The following is an 18,878-nucleotide window of genomic DNA, read 5'->3' on the forward strand; positions in this document are numbered from 1 at the left end:
CTTTATTCTGTCTCTTGATTGATCTTATTTGCCCTTTGGATTCAGTACAGTTTTCTTGCTACAAACTTGGACAATAAATATTGTGGTTCTAAATCCCAGTTACATAGCCTCAGGCTTCCTTTTGGTGTAACCCTTCCTTGGTTAATCTAGCACAGTGTTTCCCACTATGGCTGTATACTATAAATATCTAGAAAGCTTAAAAAACACAGATTAGCAGTTTTCAGCCCAGACCAATTAGAGAAATCCCTGGATATAAGGTTCAAGCGTGGACATTTTTTAAAAAGCCAGACATGAGTATTATTGACAGAGACCCAATGGCCTAACACAGTGACAGTTTTGTTCTAAAAGCAGAATAAAAGACACCATCCTCTGTTCTTTGGAATAGGGAGTTGAGAAGAATCTATAACTCAGTGTGGAGGTATAGTTTTCGATCAAGGCAATATTCTACTAAAGGAATTCACAGATAAGTAGAGAAAAGTAGGTTTTAGAATGGTACCGTAAATAATTCACAAAAACTACAAGATCATTGATTCAATTTAACTGTGTTTCAAGACAAACCAATTTCCTAAAATCTCACCTAAAACTTTTGATGTGGAAATACTTTTGTAATAATACATGAACTTTTGGGCGCCTGGGTGGCTCAGTTGGTTAAGCGACTGCCTTCGGCTCAGGTCATGATCCTGGAGTCCCTGGATCGAGTCCTGCATGGGCTCCCTGCTCGGCGGGGAGTCTGCTTCTCCCTCTGACCCTCCCCTGTCTCATGCTCTCTCTCTCTATCTCATTCTCTCTCTCAAATAAATAAATAAAATCTTAAAAAAAAATAGTACATGAACTTTTATTTTTCTCCTGATTACATTGAGTAGAGGATATGTCTAAGATTTTTAGTTTCCAGAAGTTCAATTAAATTTTCTTTCAATTCAAATTTTAAGTTTCCTCTAATTGAAATTCAATCTAGTGGTAGCAGTAGTAGTAGTAATAGTAGTAGTAGTACCAAACTGTTAAAAAGCTGTTAGCAACATATACTCATTGGTTTCCATTAATGACATTAGTACAATAAAAGTTTGTTTCCAGCATTTTTGTTTCTGGGGAGCTCTAAAAGCTGAAAAGCTTAATCTCTGAACACATTGTTTTTATTTGCAGGACAAAAATGAAATAGGTTTACTTTGAAATTAGAAATTGCTAATCCTATTTCCTAGAGCTGTTAACAGTGAGTCACTGTTTACAGTTGGATTATCCACTGAACCAAGGGCCACATACCATGTGTGATGGAAATTGAAAAACCCTGTATGACTAGCTGCCATTGATTTTATGTTACTGCACAATGGTAAATGTGCCATCTCTTTAACACTATACTCTATAGCTCTATTAAAGTGCAATTTCACGATTAGAAGCATGTGAAAGTAAGTCATTGGTGAGGAGAAAATTTTAAATACAACTATAATATTAATGAGACTGACTTAACTTTTGGCTGCCCCAAATTATATATATATATTTTAGGAAGGCATTTCATAAAAATGTGCAGGTGTTATCAAAGTCATCATGCCATTCTGGGAGATAACTATTCTTTTCATGTTGTTTTCATTACTAGATAACATATGAAACATGAGTTGATCTCCTGGTCCTCATGTTAGGATGTAAATGTTATCTTCAGTCGTCTTATGTAACAGTATATTACTCAGGGTACTGCAGAGAAATGGAATGTGTGTGTGTGTGTCTGTGTCTGTGTGTATAACGGCATCGGTACAATAAAAAATTCTTTCCAACGTTTTAGTTTGTGTATCTTCATTAGTATCTATATGTCTCTATCACTATCTATCAAGAGATTTATTATAAAGAATCGAGGAATGGGCTCACATGATTACAGAGGCTGGCAAGTCCCAAGATCTGTAGGGTGATTCAGCAAGCCAGAGACCTGGGAGAGCTGATGGTATAGTTCTAGTCCAAAGCCAGCAGAGTCAAGATCTAGGAAGAATCGATATTTTAGTTCAAGTCTGAAGGCAGAAAAAAAGCTATCTTCATAATTTTTCCTTATCTGAGTATCATCTGTAATTGGATTCTCTCTCTTTGTCTACACACACACACACACACACACATTTGAAATCAACTTTTTCACTGTGTTTTTTTATACTCTTACTTAAATATTGGCAATAATAGAGCATCTATATAGTATATATATATATATATATATATATATATATATATATATATATATATATATATATATATATAATTTGGGGGTGGGGTGGGACCCACCACATCCTTTAATTACAAACACAGTCCCCCTTCCCAGCGTTATCATACACATAGTGGCAAGGGATGCCAGGGTCTGGGCAGGAACAAAACCCAGACCTAGATATTCCTGTATTTGTAAAAAACATACAAATACATTATATAAAATTATATATACATATATGTTTGTAGAGAATAAAAAATGATAGTTTGATTTAGGTAGGGCAGAGAGTTAGGTGAGGAAAGTGGGGGTGGGGGGGGCAGTGCCCCAGTACATTGCATTCTTTAGAGAGTATGTTGGAGGATGTATGAGCATGAGTGGGACTTGATAGCCAAGATACTGAGAAATGTCCTTGTAGCCTGTTCTCCTTAATCCTATCCAAGGGAGTCTGAAGGCCTGGGTTCTGCCCAGGACCTGGGTTGGTCCTAGAATGTAGCGTTCTAGTTTACTTTGCCTAGCGGCTGATGGTGCCCTGGGTTTTGTATAGGTGACATCTCCAATTTAAACCAAGGTTTCTGAGGAAGTCAGTACTGGAGCAAGAGGCTGCCATGCTTGGGGGTGGCAAGTAAAGGAAAAGGTAGCTAGAGAGCAGGACTGCCTCACTGCTAGAGATCTTGAGCTGGAGCCTGCTCCTCCTGCTAGAGTCAGAGAAGCAGGAGACCCAGGTGTAGGGCAAGCTGTAAAAGTTGAGATGAGGAGAAGAGCTTAGCACACAGGGTCCTGGAGTTTCCTTGTCTGCCTGACTGCTTCCCACACTCCCCCTCCTCCTACCAGGGCCAAGGGTTCTACCTACCCATTGGTCAACACACCTGACAGACCTGACCACTAAGTACCATGTTCATTTTTTTCTCTTCTTCCGGAAACTTTCTTGTGGGGATGTGGGCAGAGGGAAGGCACAAACATTAACTTTGTGCCTCCTGGAGTCCAGACTGGGTTTGCCTTGTGCAGTGAGTACCAGGGATAAGAAAGAGTACCCCCACCCCTCATTATGGGGAAGAAAGTCCATGTCTCACAACCCCAGGGCTACAGAGGTCTTGGCTGCCCCTCTACTTGGGGAATGGAGCTAGATCCACCTCTGCTCCACCTCCCTGCTCCCCCAAGAGATGATCACTCCCTGCTCACCATGAGAAAAGGATGCCTTGGGATCAGTGACCCCCAGCTCCAGAGCCCTGAAGCAGTGGAGGTGTCAGTCATGGAGAGTCATTGTGGGGATGATCAGAAGAGAGAATACTTTTTCTTGAGTTTGTTCTGCTTCCACAGAACAGTTTGTCAAATTCTTCAGAAGATTTGGAAAGATATGGAAGATATGGAAAATACCTTTGATAAGTCCTCACTTGACAGACACATCTCAAACCTCATCTGAACCCCACCTGGAGGTGCTTGGTTCACCTCTCATCGGTTGCTACCAGCATCTCATAGTGACAGATCTGTAGGCCTGGCCTTCCATTCTTACTCCCCATGGGCCGAGGTCTGTGGACTGTAGCTAGCTCAGGGTGGTCTTGCCACAGTCAGAGAAAGAACACTTAGTTGTCCTAGGGTTCAGGGAGGTTCGAAAAGGTGTCTGATCCAGTAGGGACTGGGTTTTCTTCATGTAGGCAATGACTTTTTCATCTCTTCCTTCAAGATTATCTTTCTCAAGTTAGAAAGTCACTTTACTGAATTCCTGTCTTTGACCCTTCCTGAGAGCCTTCATCTCTTTTCTGGGGTTATCCTCTTCCTCTCCCTCTTTCTGTGATGCCTTCTCCTTCTTTCATCCTATCTCCACAATGACCAGTGACAGAGGGCATGACCAATAATCAGTTTCAATCTTGGTGGGCTTGTTGGAGTCAGGGGCTGGGCTGCAGGGAACATGGATGGCTAAATGATAAACTCCTCAGTGAAAGGCTTGCTCTGAGAGCTGCCTTTCATGCAGTCTCTGCTTGTGGATGTGTAGCTGCTTATACGTATTGGAGTCTGAGTAGGATGATGATAGAAATGGGCCAGGGTGTTTTGGGGTGGGGTGGGGTGGGTCCCAGTGATTCTTGGGGCTGAAGTCTTGGAGATGGCTCCAGGGGTCTGGCTCTCTGCCCTGCACCTCTGGGGATGGCGGGGAAATACAGATTTGGATGACAGCGAGATCTTGGCTTCTGAGCAGTTCCATGTATTCCAGGAGGGAATAGGGACAGTGGCGCTTGTAGATCATGATGAGGTCAGGTCATTCATGTCCAGGATAGTTTTGTCCTTGGGGCTGGCAGCCAAGTCCCTGTAGCCCAGCACCTTAATATCCTTGGTGTTTGTGTGCTAGCTCTGTTTTTCCAACTGACTTGAGAACAAATGCACAACCAATAAAATATTTGTAAAAATTTGTAAAAATAAGCCAGATTATCACCAGCAGTTTGCGATAAATTAAAGTTTGGGAAAATTATTGTTAAAAGACTGTGATACAACTGTAACTTGAAAAGTTTAAAGCAACTGTTTTTTAAAAACAAATGTTTAATTTTGTGTAAATGCCTAATAGTAGGCTATATGTGGGATTTTGGTAAACTAGATGTAAGAACAATTTAGGTCTAAATAAATGAACATGGATGTATTCATAAATAAATTTAATGTCATATATAACATATATGACATTAATGTATTCAATGAGCTGGAAAACATTTACCAGAATTAAATTTTTTTTAAAGATTTTATTTATTTATTTGAGACAGAGAGAATGAGAGGGAGGAGGGTCAGAGGGAGAAGCATACTCCCTGCCGAGCAGGGAGCCCAATGTGGGACTCGATCCTGGGACTCCAGGATCATGACCTGAGCCGAAGGCAGTCGCTTAACCAACTGAGCCACCCAGGCGCCCCGAATTAAAAATCTTAACAGATGATATATACACATGAATTGAAGTGGATATATAAAAACAATTTTCCCTACAACTCAGTTAATAGTCTTGAACAACCCTTAGTGCTTATACTCCATTGGGTCACGTCTGTAAATCAACATCAAAATCTGACTGCTTCAATGAATCAGTGATTTCTTATTTTTTGAAGACTCTCCATTTTTTGCCTTGATCTCTTGAGATGCAGTTGTTTGTTTGTTTATTTATTTATTTCATTTATTTATTTTTAACCCCCCCCACCCAATTTCTATTTGACTACTTTTATTTTAGTTGCGGCATGGTGGTAGCAGAACAAAAGAATAGATTGGGAAATCAGGAGAACAACTACTACAGAGCCAATGCAAGCAGATTTAGGTATACTAATTAGTGGTTTTCAAGAATGTTCAATATAGATGTATTTTCCTAGAAAAGCTTCAGCTACAAACAAAACAAAACATAGATAGGTGAATTGGCAAAGAGTTACTTTGCAGACTGCCAACTCAGTGTTACATTACTTCACAGTTTTTTACTATGAACTTAAGGGCAACCAGGACTTCTTCAGTTTTTGCTTATGAAAGCACAAGGAAAACCTTCTGTTTTAAGTAGGATGTGGCTTGTAGAAGCATCTTATTAAAATGACATTCTCCCTGTGGGCATATGTATTAAGAACCAGTTCACCCAGCCTAAAATCAATTACTTCTGCCTATGGTAAAGAAAGTCTGAGTTAAACATAATTCTCAGAGGTAGTTAGCATTCCATTGAAGGTTATTGCTTCCATCCAAGAGAGGAGTTACCCAATTTAATCAATTCTCTGAGTGTTAAACCTCAGATGGTAAACAACTTAAATTATATAAACAGTGCGATTATTAAGTGTAACAATTAAGACACTGTGTTTTAACTAGATAATTCACAGAGTAATCACTGGTTAGCCAGAGAGTTCTGGTGGTTTAATACTTATTTGGACTCTTACTCAGAAGTGAACACAAGACACCTTTGCATATTAACTTATTTCCATGGCTCCAGATTTGCCCTCCTCTCATATGTTTTGCATATAGCAGTCAGAATTTTCTTTCCAAAGGAAAAACTTAGGTTGCTCTTCTGCTTAAAAGAATCACTTTGCTCTTCTGTGCTCTTTTGGTAGAATTCAAACAAATTTATGTGGTTTAGTGGGTGCTTCATGATCACGCTATTTGCTTCCTTAGCATCATCTTTTTATCTCTGTGTGTCTTTCCTTTCTTTGACTTGACTTTTACACTCTGGTCATTCTGGATTTTTTTTTTTTTTTTTTTTTTTTTAGTTTCTCCAGACATGATAAAATCTCTCACTTCTGGACATTATTATAAGCTGTTGCCTCTATCAGGGACTTTCTTCTCCTACTTTTTGCCTAACTTATTTCATCATTTAGTTTGCAACATAGTTACCAATTCCACTGGACATCTTTCCCTGACTGGCCAAGATGGAATTGATATTCTTTCTGCATAGTCCCGTAATGCTCTGTTTTATACCTGTGGTGAGTCTCTCCATGCTGAACTTGCTGGCTTATTTAATCCTATGCCTCTTCTTCACACTGTTGTATTCCTATAGGGTAGGCATTAAGCGGGTAGTAGTTGTTCAAACAAATGTTTATTGAATGATTGCATGATAAACTCTTAGTTAATGTAAAGGTGTTTCTCAATCTCTTATGGGTAATAAAGAAATGATTCTCAACGCATCCTGGAAATTTGATCCACTTCCATTAAAAGCTATAGCTTACTTTGCAGTGGTTTTAAAGGAAAATGGGAGGCATAGGAACATCATTATAGGAGGTGTGTGTGGGGGGGAGGGTATATTTAGTTTGAAGAGTTCCCAGGTAACTCATACATTCCTCTGCAGCAATACGGCTTCTGAACAAGATTCAGTAATTTAAGCACAGAAGTTTGAGCTCTTCCTAAACCAGCTACATTTTAAATACAACTTGAAAGTCTTTACACCTAAACCTTGGGGAGGGAAAAAGAAAAAGACCTTATCATTTGGATGTTACAAGGAAAGAAGAAAATGGCTAAGCAATTACCTGTGCCTCCATTTTCCCATTCTAGTTTTAATAGTTTCATTTCTCACTTGGGAATTCTTTTACTTTCCATTAATGTTAATGGCTCCTTCAAGATCAGAACTTAGCTGTACTAGCCCCCTGTTTAAGAGGTATGTGGAGGTGCTTGTTAGGTCCTAGGGTTTACCCAAATAGCATGAATCTTAAACTACAGACAGAAATCTTATCTGTAAGCAGCTACTGTCCCTTTTTATAGTTAGAATTCATTAAAAGATTTGGGCCCTGTATTCATACTAAAAAATGAAATAATACATGGATATTAGAAAGTAAAATGTTTAGAGATTTTAAAAAAGCAAATAGTGGCTTTCGGAATCATCAGCTTTTAGGGAAAAATTAGGAAGGGGCTTCAGAAGGTTCAGAATTCTCTTTTATATCAATAAGGAATTGGCAGGTACTGTCTTAATCCTGGACAGGATTTACTTAAGTGTTGGGGAAGCATAAGGGAAAAATGGTTTTACTGAGCTATTTTTAAAATTTTTGCACCGTATATCTTAGAGATGGAATGCTTTTATAGAGAGGAACTTGCTATTTGAGAACAAATCTTTGAGGATCATGATGGATCAGTCAATTAATGGTATAGAGATAGGAGGCTCACCTCTTAAAAAAGCAAATTTGACTCCTATATCACACAATATAAAGTTGATGACTTAAATGTAAAAAGTGTTTTGTAGTGCTTGAGGAAAATACAGGTAAATTGTATAACTACTGACATTAGTAAGTCATCTAAAAACCTAACACCAGAAGCCAAAATCATCATAAACCTCTCTAGTAAAATTCACCACAAAAAATTAAAATAGATATTTTTCTCTCATATATAAGTCAGGTTGGGGAAGTGTTTGAAAAATATATATCTAACAAAGAATTTTCTTTTTTAAAAAGATTTTATTTATTTATTTGACAGAGAGAGAGAGAGTACAAGCAGGGGGAGGGAGAAGCAGGCTCCTGCCGAGCAGAGAGCATGACGTGGGGCTCGATCCCAGGACCCTGGGATCATGACCTCAGCCAAAGGCAGATGCTTAACCGACTGAGCCACCCAGATGCCCCTAACAAAGAATTTTCTTAATTTATAATGAAATTTCACAAATAAATAGGAAATAAAAATGGAAAAAAATGAAAATCTTTATGCTAAAGTGTTAAATAGGCATTTCATACATGCAAAAGAATAACCAGTGAAATGAAAATGTTGAAAATCAGTAGCAACATGAAAAGATGCATTATAGGGGTGCCTGGGTGGTTTAGTTGGTTAAGCGACAGACTCTTGGTTTCGGCTTAGGTCACGATCTCAAGGTGGTGGGATTGAGCCCTGTGTTGGACTCCATGCTGAGCATGTGGAGTCTGCTTCGGACCCCCCCCCCCTTTGCCCCTCCCCCCACTTGCTTGCACACTCTCTCTCTCTCCAAAATGCATAAAGTCTTTAAAAAGAAAAAAAAAGATACATTATAAAAAATGATATGTAATTTACATCCTTTTTGACAAAGGACAAATAGTTTGGTAATGCCATATGTTATCGGAGGTATGGGCAGAAATATACTCTTATACACAGCTTGTGGGGTATGCATTGATACCCTTAAGAACATTCAATTCTATTGGCATTGAAAGTTTGCATACAGAATTTATTGTAAAGATAAAAGTAAATCAATGATAAAGATGCATGTACAAAGATATTATTTTATATCCAAAATGTTAAGTTCCATGGGAGCCCAGAATTAGTCTATTTTATTCTGTTCTATGAAAATTATCTAGAACAGTGTCTGACACATGGTAGGTACTTAATAAGTACTTATTTTTGTTGTACTTGTTTGTAATAATGATAAAAAGCAATTTAATGTGGGGTGGCTGTGTGGCTCAGTCAGTTTTAAGCATCTGACTCTTAATTTTGACTCAGGTCATGATCTTGGGGTCATGAGATCAAGCCCCATGTCAGGCTCCGTGCTCAGTGGGGAGTCTGCTTGAGATTCTCTGTCCCTCTTCCTCTGTCCCTACCCCTGTACACGTGTTCTCTCTCTCTAAATAAATAAATCAATAAATAAAATCTTTTTTAAAAAAGCAATTTAATGTGTAAAAATATAGAAATGGTTATATAAATTAGGATACATTCAAGAAATAAACTTTTATGCAGTTATTTATTTATTTATTTTTAAAATTTTGTTTATTTAGTTGACAGAGAGAGACACAGTGAGAGAGGGAACACAAGCAGGGGGAGTGGGAGAGGGAGAAGCAGGCTCTCCGCTGAGCAGGGAGCCTGATGCGGGGCTTGATCCCAGGACCCTGGGACCATGACCTGAACCAAAGGCAGATGCTTAATGACTGAGCCACCCGGGCACCCCTTTTATGCAGTTATTTAAAAGAAAGATAGGAAAAGTGTGTTATGCAAGGACTTTTATTTTATATTATATATGTACATATATCATTTAAAAAGCAGGTAATTTAACATTATGTTCAGTATAGTCTCATGTTTCTAAGTGTTTTAAAATGGTGTACATTGAAAGGTTAGCTGTGGTGAGATATCATGTAATATTATTTTTTCTAATGTCATATTGTTACGTGTTACTTGCCAAATAAAATAATAAAATGAATTAGTGAAAAATTCATGTGAATAATTCTCCACAGTTTATGGAACACATTTCATACTGATTAATATTGCTAAAGGCTTCTGTGATCTTACTCCCATTGTCCTTTGCATTTTAATCAACTACTTTCTCTTCGTGTACCCTTTGTTTCAGGCAACCTGAGCCCCTAACTTATCTACAAAGATAACTTCATTCTATTATGTCTATTTTAACATTGCTTCAAATATTTTCTTTTTCTGAAAAGACCTTACCTTTTATTTCTGTTAAAATTCTTTTATTTGTCCAAGATGTCTTAATAATAAAATCTTCAATTTTTGAACACATAATTTTTAATTTAAATTATTTTCATTCCTCTATTTTGTATCGCTCTTGTGGCATTTAACTCTTTACATATTATATTTCTGTTTTCTAAACATGTAATTTTCACTATAGAATACGTTTTTTGATGATATGGACTAATGTCTTATTTATCACTTTACACCGTATAATGCAGAGCAAAACACCTTGAGTAGAGCAGATGATTTTTTTGAATTACTGAGCTGAGATGTCAGAAAAAAGTTCGAATACAGTCTTACTCCTATAGAAGAAAAAAAAGGAAAAAAGATAATGTTTATAAGGTAGCTTAAAGTTCTAAAGGGAAAGTTCAAAATATTTGGCAAGTTTTTATTTCGCTTACAAAATAAGAGTTTATGTATATATTCTTAAATTTAACTAATTCAAGTATAGAGCGTTGGAATGAGGGATATTTTTAAACCATTGTTTTATTCATTCTGGGTCATTGTTTTCTGTCATTTTACGGCAATTAATATATGTCACTGATCTTATCAGATCACACATGCAGGAATCAGAGCAAATGTGATTTTGAAGCTCTCCTGAGTAAGAGATTTGGACTGATATATGCCCGCAGAAGTTTTTGTGATTTTCTCTAACTTCCAAATATCTGAAATCTTTCAGAGCTGATCCATCTGAGAATTTAAGACCAGAAAGTTTAGATAAGCATCTTAGGAATTATGACTATGTTTTCTCAAATGTGGCAGGTGTGCAGCACTTTATTTTGGCTTTCATACAGAATCTTAATCCATGCAGGAAGTATGCCACTTTATCTGTCTCAGTCATTAGTTCTACTGACACCACTAAGTTGGGAGATCCAAATTGCAATCACGGATAGCACACACCTGTTTAACACTTAACAGCTCTTGTCATGGTGGTCATTTAAAAAGAAGGTGGTTTTAAATGCATCCTTGTTTTCCTGGGCAAGTCATTGTGGGGTAGGCACATTTCCTCACCGAGACACTTGTCTGACCTTGCTTCTGTGGCCATCGAGTCCTTCCACTCTGCCATTAGCAAGCAGTCGTTCAGCTGTGAGGTCCCTGTTGCCTCGGCTGGACCCTCAAAGCACTCTGAACTTAGAGTACTCAGATGCCCCAGGACTGGCTATTTTTATTTCTGTTTTTCCCAAGAATGGCCAAGTAGGTATGTGTTAGACTTGAGTTTATGAAAGAGCCGAAGCAAAGCAGCCTGTTCCACAGTGAAAAACAGGGAAGTCTCACTATGAGTTGCCCCAACTCTCTGAGCTGGGGATGAGCTGTGCTGATTTATTTTGAAAGGGTTTTTGCTCAGATCTCATTACAGTGCTTAAGAGGCTGCCCCAACTGTCCTCAGGTATGAACAGGAGAATAAACTACAGCCCAGGGAGAGGGTTGAGCACAGATGTCCTATTGATATAGGGCCTTTTTCTTTATTATCAACAGCAACAACAATAATAGCAACCGTCACCATCACAAAAAACAAAGATATTTTCTATTTTTGCTTATACCCACAATGCATGTCTAGTCAGGTTGCCCATTTGCCTGGAGAACACCACTAAACTGCTTTCAGACCATTTTTTTTCATGTCACTCATATGATTATGTTGTAATGTTGCAGATGTGATCATGGATATTTAAAAAATACAGTTGAATTGTATTGTAATTTGCTTTTTTCCCCTCGGTTTTCAAAGCTCAGGCACTTTAACAGTTTACAAAAATATTTTAGGGTTTCATTTTTTTCCAGATTAAGACAATGTATGCCTATAGCATTATTTAAGAAAATGGTGTTTTTCTCTTTCAGACTCATTATCAGAGAGCTGAATTCTAAATCAGAGACTGCGGAGGAGAGATGTGCAACCTGAATAAAACATTTCCAGAAGAGCCTGAATAATGGTCCTGAATAAAGGGAACTGAAATGTTCTTGAATTATAATTGGGAAAATTTTAAGTGTGTGTACTCAGGAACACATGTACTAAGAAGAGGTTAGTTATTATTATTCTTTGTGCTATTTAACATTTATGGGGCCCCCAAAGTATTTTTAGTTCTGAATTGAACAGAAGTGGTCTGATAAGTGAGCTCCCAACTAAATTAGCCATGTGGAGATTCACCTGTAATCATTCTCTGGGTGGAGAGAGGCAGTGTTGATAAACTACTCCTGAATAAGTGGACTGTTTATACAGCCATAGAGTCTAACTCACAGCAAAATAAAATAATTAGTTCAGACAAATATGGCCTTTAAAAATATCACTTGACCCTTTTTTTCTTTTACCTAATTTCTCTGTGGCAGGGCATTCAGAAATTAGCAAACACATTTGTTGGGTTGATACAAGTTTACTGAGAAATTGGAGAAGGAAGTAAAGATGGAAAGATGAGGAAGACTAAAGATTAGGGTCAATCTCTGACTCCAACAGCTTTATGCTCCACAGGTAAGTAATCTAATATTGTTTCTTCTTTGTCTCATATCAACAATATAGAATAAAGAGTGATGGCGACTTTTGAGAAACTGCCTCTGATACTTAATTCTGAAAAGCTATGGTAGAAAAATTTCTGAAACAGTAAATATTATAGCCCAGAGGAAATTAAAAAATAAGAATGCTTAATCCTATGATAATTGAATACTAGATAGAGTTGAGAAAGGTAGATATGTGAGCTGTGATAGAATCTATAAGAATGAATACATGCTTCTAGATGTAAATTTCTGTGCCTGTTACTTAATAGGCACAAAAGTAAAAAGTGGTCCTACCACCTAAGAAGAAACCAAACATCCACCCGTAATTATAATATAGGGGACACTTTGAATTCTAAGCTAAGAAATATAGACTTTATTCTCTAGCCATTGGGGAGCTGTTGAAAATATTTGAGCAGGTGAGTGGCATGTCCAGAACTGTGTTTTATGAAGATTAACCTGATGGCATTTTCAGGATTGATTAGCATGAAGCCTGTATTGTGACAGAACAGATTGTGGTAATGCAAGTCTGAAATATGGTGGTGGCAATGAGAATAGAAAGGAAGAAATTGATTTGAAAGATCCATGACAGTGGACTACAGGACTTGATTATTAAATATGTGACCTGCAGTAGGGAGATGTCAGTGATGACTCCAGATACTTTGAGACTGGATGAGAAACCAAGTATGGAAGTTTCAGAAAGAATGTCCTGACTTTCAATGGTTTATTATTATCTCTTAGATGCTGTGAGTCATGTAATCGATTACATTCTAAAAATCTTGGGCCCAAATCCATGTTCCACATCTACTAAGCATGCTGTGTCATCCTGCCATTTATTTTTTGCACAGTCATGCATTGCCAACCATAGGTATGACATTACTAAGAAGTATAGCATGTGGGAAAACTATAGTTGACTACACCAAGAGAATGCAGAGAAATTTCATTTAATGTATTTTTAAAAATTTAACTTCAGTAAATAAAAATTTTAGTAAAAATCCACTTCCAAAATAGACCAGATCATTGAGTTAGAAATCTTTTGTAAATTTATCTATCTCACTGAAACCAACACTAAACACACACACACACACACACACACACACAGGTAACTTTTCTCTGAGATCACTGTTAGTTGTTCAGGAAATATTGCTGAAGTGGTGTAATGTGCTAGGGCAGATTCTTTTAGAATTTTTATATTATGCAATGTGCATTTCATTTTAAAGAGTTCAAACCACCCCTTACTGACTCGAAAGTTAATGTATCTCACACTTACATTCTCCTTTGCATTTTTAGCAAGTTTCAGCCGAGTGCTTATTTAACTGCTTCACATGTTCACAAATTGCCAAGATCCTGAAGGACATGTATTTCTACTCTTCTCTCCACATATTAAAGCATACGGGTTTTAAATAGATGCCTTATACTTGAAGCATCCCCTAGACTCATTTAAATGGTTCAGAAAACTGGTAAAGTAATAATTCCAGTAGACTCTTTTGCTTAAAGGGATTGGGACTATTCTTTGTGGAAATATATGTGTGCCATTTAAAAATTTTATTCATAGGGGTGCCTGGGTGTCTCAGTCATTAAGCGTCTGCCTTTGGCTCGGGTCGTGATCCCAGGGTCCTGGGATCGAGCCCCGCATCAGGCTCCCTGCTCGATGGGAAGGCTGCTTCTCCTCTCCCACTCCCCCAGCTTGTGTTCCCTCTCTCACTGTGTCTCTCTCTATCAAATAAATAAATAAAATCTTTAAAAAAATAAAAAAATATAAATTTTATTCATATGTAATTATTCTGCAGAAAAACAAAAACATGATTGGTAAAACCACAGTTAGTAAGGCATTTTACTAATTTCATTTGTGATTTTAAATATATTCCACTTTTATTTTCCTCTTTTTAAATTTCTTGTCTTTAAAACTTTATTTTCTTTAACAATATGTGTTTTCATTCTCAAACTGTAGAGGTATCATGGTGGTACAAAAAGCCAGAGGATAAATGTCACTATCTTTATGGAAAGTATGAAAATGTTACTCTAATTTTTGGGGAGAGGTTCTAGCAGTAAAATAAAGCTTTAGCAGTAAAATAAACATTTACTGTTGTTTTTGTGTGTAGGCAGCATTCACAGGAATTTAAGTGATAAACTCAAAATTTCAAAAGGATGTAAGGTTTGGAATAGGCAGCTTTATACTCTGCCCATGTTTCTGGAGGACTTGCTCACAAAGTGATGTGAGCTTCGTGGCCAAGACTTCCAAGTATTAGGATCAGACAAATTTGTTTGTGTTCTGATTCCATTATTAACTAGCTGGGAGGCCTTGGTATTTATTTAATTTCTGTAAATGTTAGCTTCATTGTCTGTAAAATAGGAGTATTACTATACTATGTGGTTACAAAGATGAAATAAGATATTGAGTGTAAAATACTTAGTACACCCTGTCACATGATTGGTGGTTCACCTATGTTGCTTGTATTAATTCGCACCTGCTATTAGCATTATATGGTGCTCGTAAGAGAAGATACCTGTTTGATATTGTGAATTTTAAACACCTTCCTAGGGCACCTCATAAGTTGGACAGTTGTTTTTCTGTTCATTGCTGTGTCAACTTTGTGTTTTTTCCTTCATTACCCCATACATCTCTACATTGTCATTGTGATTTAATAATCTGGTTGCCTTTGTTACTACAAGGAAAGTGTGGCTTCCTGAGTACTCGTTCTGGGAGTGGATATGGATCTCCCAGTATACACTAAGTGGGGATAGGTTTGTGTAAAATCATATCTAAACCTAAAATTCAAATATTGTTCATTACAAATTTTATTTGTATATTTCCAACTTGACTGAAAACCAAAATACTTTATCAACTTGATAAAGTATGGAGAGTGATCCTGGGGATTGTCTGGGTTTCTCTCCTTCAACACAGGCTTAATTTTGGAAGTGTGTGTGTGTGTGTGTGTGTGTGTGTGTGTAAACAAAGTTGTTTAAAATCACCAGTTAACATATTCTCCTTGTCAAAGATCAGAGTTAATGAATGCTTGGCTCTTTAAGGTTAAAGTATTTTGAACATTTTGAGGATTTCTTATATGTGGAAAGATTTGGAGTTGTCCTTCATTCATAGGTGGGTGTGAGATTATCTGAGGAGCTGTGTCCTTCTCAGACCGGGACTCTTTGAGTGTGGGTTCTCAAAACGCAGGGAATTAACCACTGCTAGGACATGAGCTAATTTTAGGTAGGAGAAAAACAAACACTTTTTAACTTTAATAGCTGAGATTTTTAATTTAAGTGTGGGGTAGTAAAATAACAGCTAGTGAAATAAACCAGAGATTTCATGAGATAACTGGAATTAGTGTGAAATCAAATAGGTAGTGTCAGTAGCAAATATCTGTATTCTTTTCTCATGATACATGACATGTCTTATAAGGATTTGGCCAGAATTATGAAGATATTATATAAATGATTGAAGTTTTGTTAAAACTGCCCTTAAAAGGGAAAAAAAATCAGGTGAATCATGTATTTTTCACTCCATCTTATTTCAGTGATGGATACTGAGCATTTTGTGCTTTCACCACCAATGAACAAGGGTGAATGCATTAGACTAATATCTTCCAATGGAGAGAATATAAGCAACTTTGTATGTACTGTCTGCTAATGCATTTCTTTTGCTTACTTTGGTTTAAGGTAACACAGCAACTCGTTTTAAATTGTACATTGTGAAGAAAGCCGATCAGTTTTAAGTAGGGTTCGTATTCCACGTTAGAAAATTTAAATATCCAGAGAACACATATTGGTTAAATCTGTGGGCACATTTTTTCGTTGACTTGTACATTCAACCAATACTGATTAAGCTTCTATTTTCTCTTTGAATTAACTATAATATACTTATTACAATATTCATTTTTTAAAATTTTACTTTAATTTTTGTTGATATCAGGAAAAAGAAAGCACTCACACTTATTTGTTAGGTAAAATTATCATAGATTTTATTATTTTTCTTGTTGTAAGAATCTAAAGCAGTGTTTTGCAAGTATTAGGTCATGCACCATCTTAAGAAGTCTCCTGAGATACCTTCCAAAATGTAAGTTCTCTACAGGTGGGGTCTGGAAGTCCATAACTGTAATGAGTTCTTAAGGGATTTCTATTTGTACTTCAAAGATTGGGAGCCACTGAAGAAAAGAGTACGGACTGAATATAGCATTTGTGCAGAATTCTACATATAGATAGATGTTAAGCACACTCCTTAAATAATTAATAAATATGGTTCTATAATTGGAAGAATAGCTGATTGGTTTTATTCTTCTTTCATTCTCAACTCCCCTCTTTTCCTTTCCCTTTCTCCTTCTTGCTTCAAACCCCCTCCAAAGGCAACCACACATAGGTCCCTAACTCCTTAACTAAGACTACTTTGAAAAAGTTGATTCCTCCACTATTATCTTTATATACTCTTGGAGACCACCCAAGTACAATGTTTCAATTTCATTTCCTTTTCAAAAATGCTTAAGAAGTGAACAATGCACATACAATGCTCTCAATCTAGAAGCTGAAAAATAAAGTGCCTTGTTTCAGAGAATGCTGTGGCTTGAATAGGTGACTGTGCTTTAAGATATTTTCATTGATTCATTTGATTCACTTTCTGTTGAGCTGATCACAAATTGCCAGAGCAATTGTCAGTTTCAGGATAATAATATTACTACTTCTAGCTGTACCTTGGTGAGGAAAAAAAAAATAAAGGGAAAGTTAAACACATCTTGTTCTAATGCAGAGATGAATAGCACTGAAAGAGCCCCATTGTGGTGCTTCTGGCATTGGTCAACAAAGCTGAAAAGCAACATGGGACAAACAAGGAAAAATGGGGCAATGTTCCCATAAATTCAAAATTAAGTTCCTTCTTCAATTTCCGTGAAGCAAACTCCCCGTGGTGAACATCTGGCAGGCCATTAACTTTTGTTACTTTATTTTATTAAAAAATCTTAAGGTGAGAGAAATTTCTCCATTTGGAAACTTGATTTAGCATTGAGGCTAAAGTCTGGGCCATCGTGTTGTCATTTGCATAGTACCCATGATCTGAGAGAACATATTGTCCATACAACCTTTACTAAGCTTTCTACCAAAGGTTGCAATTCTTTGTCATTTTTAAAAATCATTAATCCTGAGAGTTATATTTTTAATATATAAATCAGCTGATCAGTGGCCTATATCTACTGGAGGCAAAGTGACTGTGAGATTCTTCATACTTTATGGCTTCTCGCTTGCATTTTTTTACTGTATTATTTTCCTACAGGAGCTTGAACGTCAAAACTATTTACACAGAGCTTTTTCAATGATCCATCAGAAGGATGTGAACTGTTGATTGCACCATTTTCTTTATTTGTACAGCTGCTATAACCTTCACTCTAAATCATTTTCTTACTGTGTCTTCCCTTTCTCTTTTCCTTTTCTTTTGTGAGCTGTCACTTTCTAAAGTAAACATTTCATATTCCACCATCAGAACTATTTGTGCACATTAACTTTAAAGCCATGAACTTGCTTATTAGTCAAGTTATTTTCTGTAAAAAATACTGGGTAAATGTTAGAGAAACAAATGATTTATGTTTTGTTTAATTTAATGTAATTATGAACTTCCGTCTTTATAATGTATTTGTTTGATTGCATGTATGCATCTATCATATCTCTGTCATCTATCTTAATTATTTGACATACGATTTTTAACCTAAGCAATTTAAAGTTGAAACATTTATTCAGTTTTGGGAATGATTTTAATAGATTTTTCTCTAAAATAACACAAAAATACAGTTTCTGCTTATTATAGTTACCTTGTCGCTGAACATTCATACAAGAATTACATCAAGCTGCTAACCAACCCTGTATCTTTCAAGAGTAGAAACTTTTGAATGTTCTTCTTTCAGTCTTACAAAACCTTTTTGACTATAGGCAGGCAGTGAAACTTCAATATTGACTTCTGAAACAATTCCAATAACTTTTTTTCAGTTTATAACAATTTTTTGATGTTAATATTTTTAGACATAAAAGATTAAGTAGCTGAATCTTGAGTTTTATTTTTGAATTCTAGTATAGTTCTGCATAGTGAGTTACATTAAAAACAAAAAATCATTGGTTGTTACGTATTTTTCCCCAATAGTCTCAGCTTAACTTAAATATGTACATCTGCCCAATCAGTGTACTGAATGCTGTGCTGTTTGCAAAGTGAATTTTGTAGAATTACTTTGTATTTGGCAGTAGCTCTGAAATTTGAGTTAGGGTAGATATGATTATGGAGATGAGAAGTCAAGCAGGAAAGACATGATTTTGAATAGGGAAAACAGTTCAGATTTTAAGGGATTTTTATAAAGGTTTATATGAAAAGTAAGTGCAAAGTTTTATGGTTCTAAATGTGCTGTTCTTTCCTATATAGTGG

General features: G+C 36.5%; 1 long non-coding RNA gene across 1 annotated transcript in view; it reads left to right on the top strand.

The window, feature by feature from the left end:
- LOC123860983 (uncharacterized) overlaps positions 1-18,878 on the top strand; it is a 955,410-nt gene that overhangs the window by 249,431 nt on the left and 687,101 nt on the right. Inside the window, exons 4-5 of the long non-coding RNA XR_010412903.1 lie at positions 11,840-12,020; positions 12,326-12,464. This is a non-coding gene — a long non-coding RNA (uncharacterized LOC123860983). The remainder of the gene's footprint in view (positions 1-11,839; positions 12,021-12,325; positions 12,465-18,878) is intronic.

The sequence above is a fragment of the Mirounga angustirostris genome, unplaced genomic scaffold, assembly GCF_029215605.1.
Source record: "Mirounga angustirostris isolate CCGP_5_RB_7025 unplaced genomic scaffold, mMirAng1.0.hap1 SCAF_7, whole genome shotgun sequence".
In the NCBI taxonomy this organism is placed as follows: Eukaryota; Metazoa; Chordata; class Mammalia; order Carnivora; family Phocidae; genus Mirounga; species Mirounga angustirostris.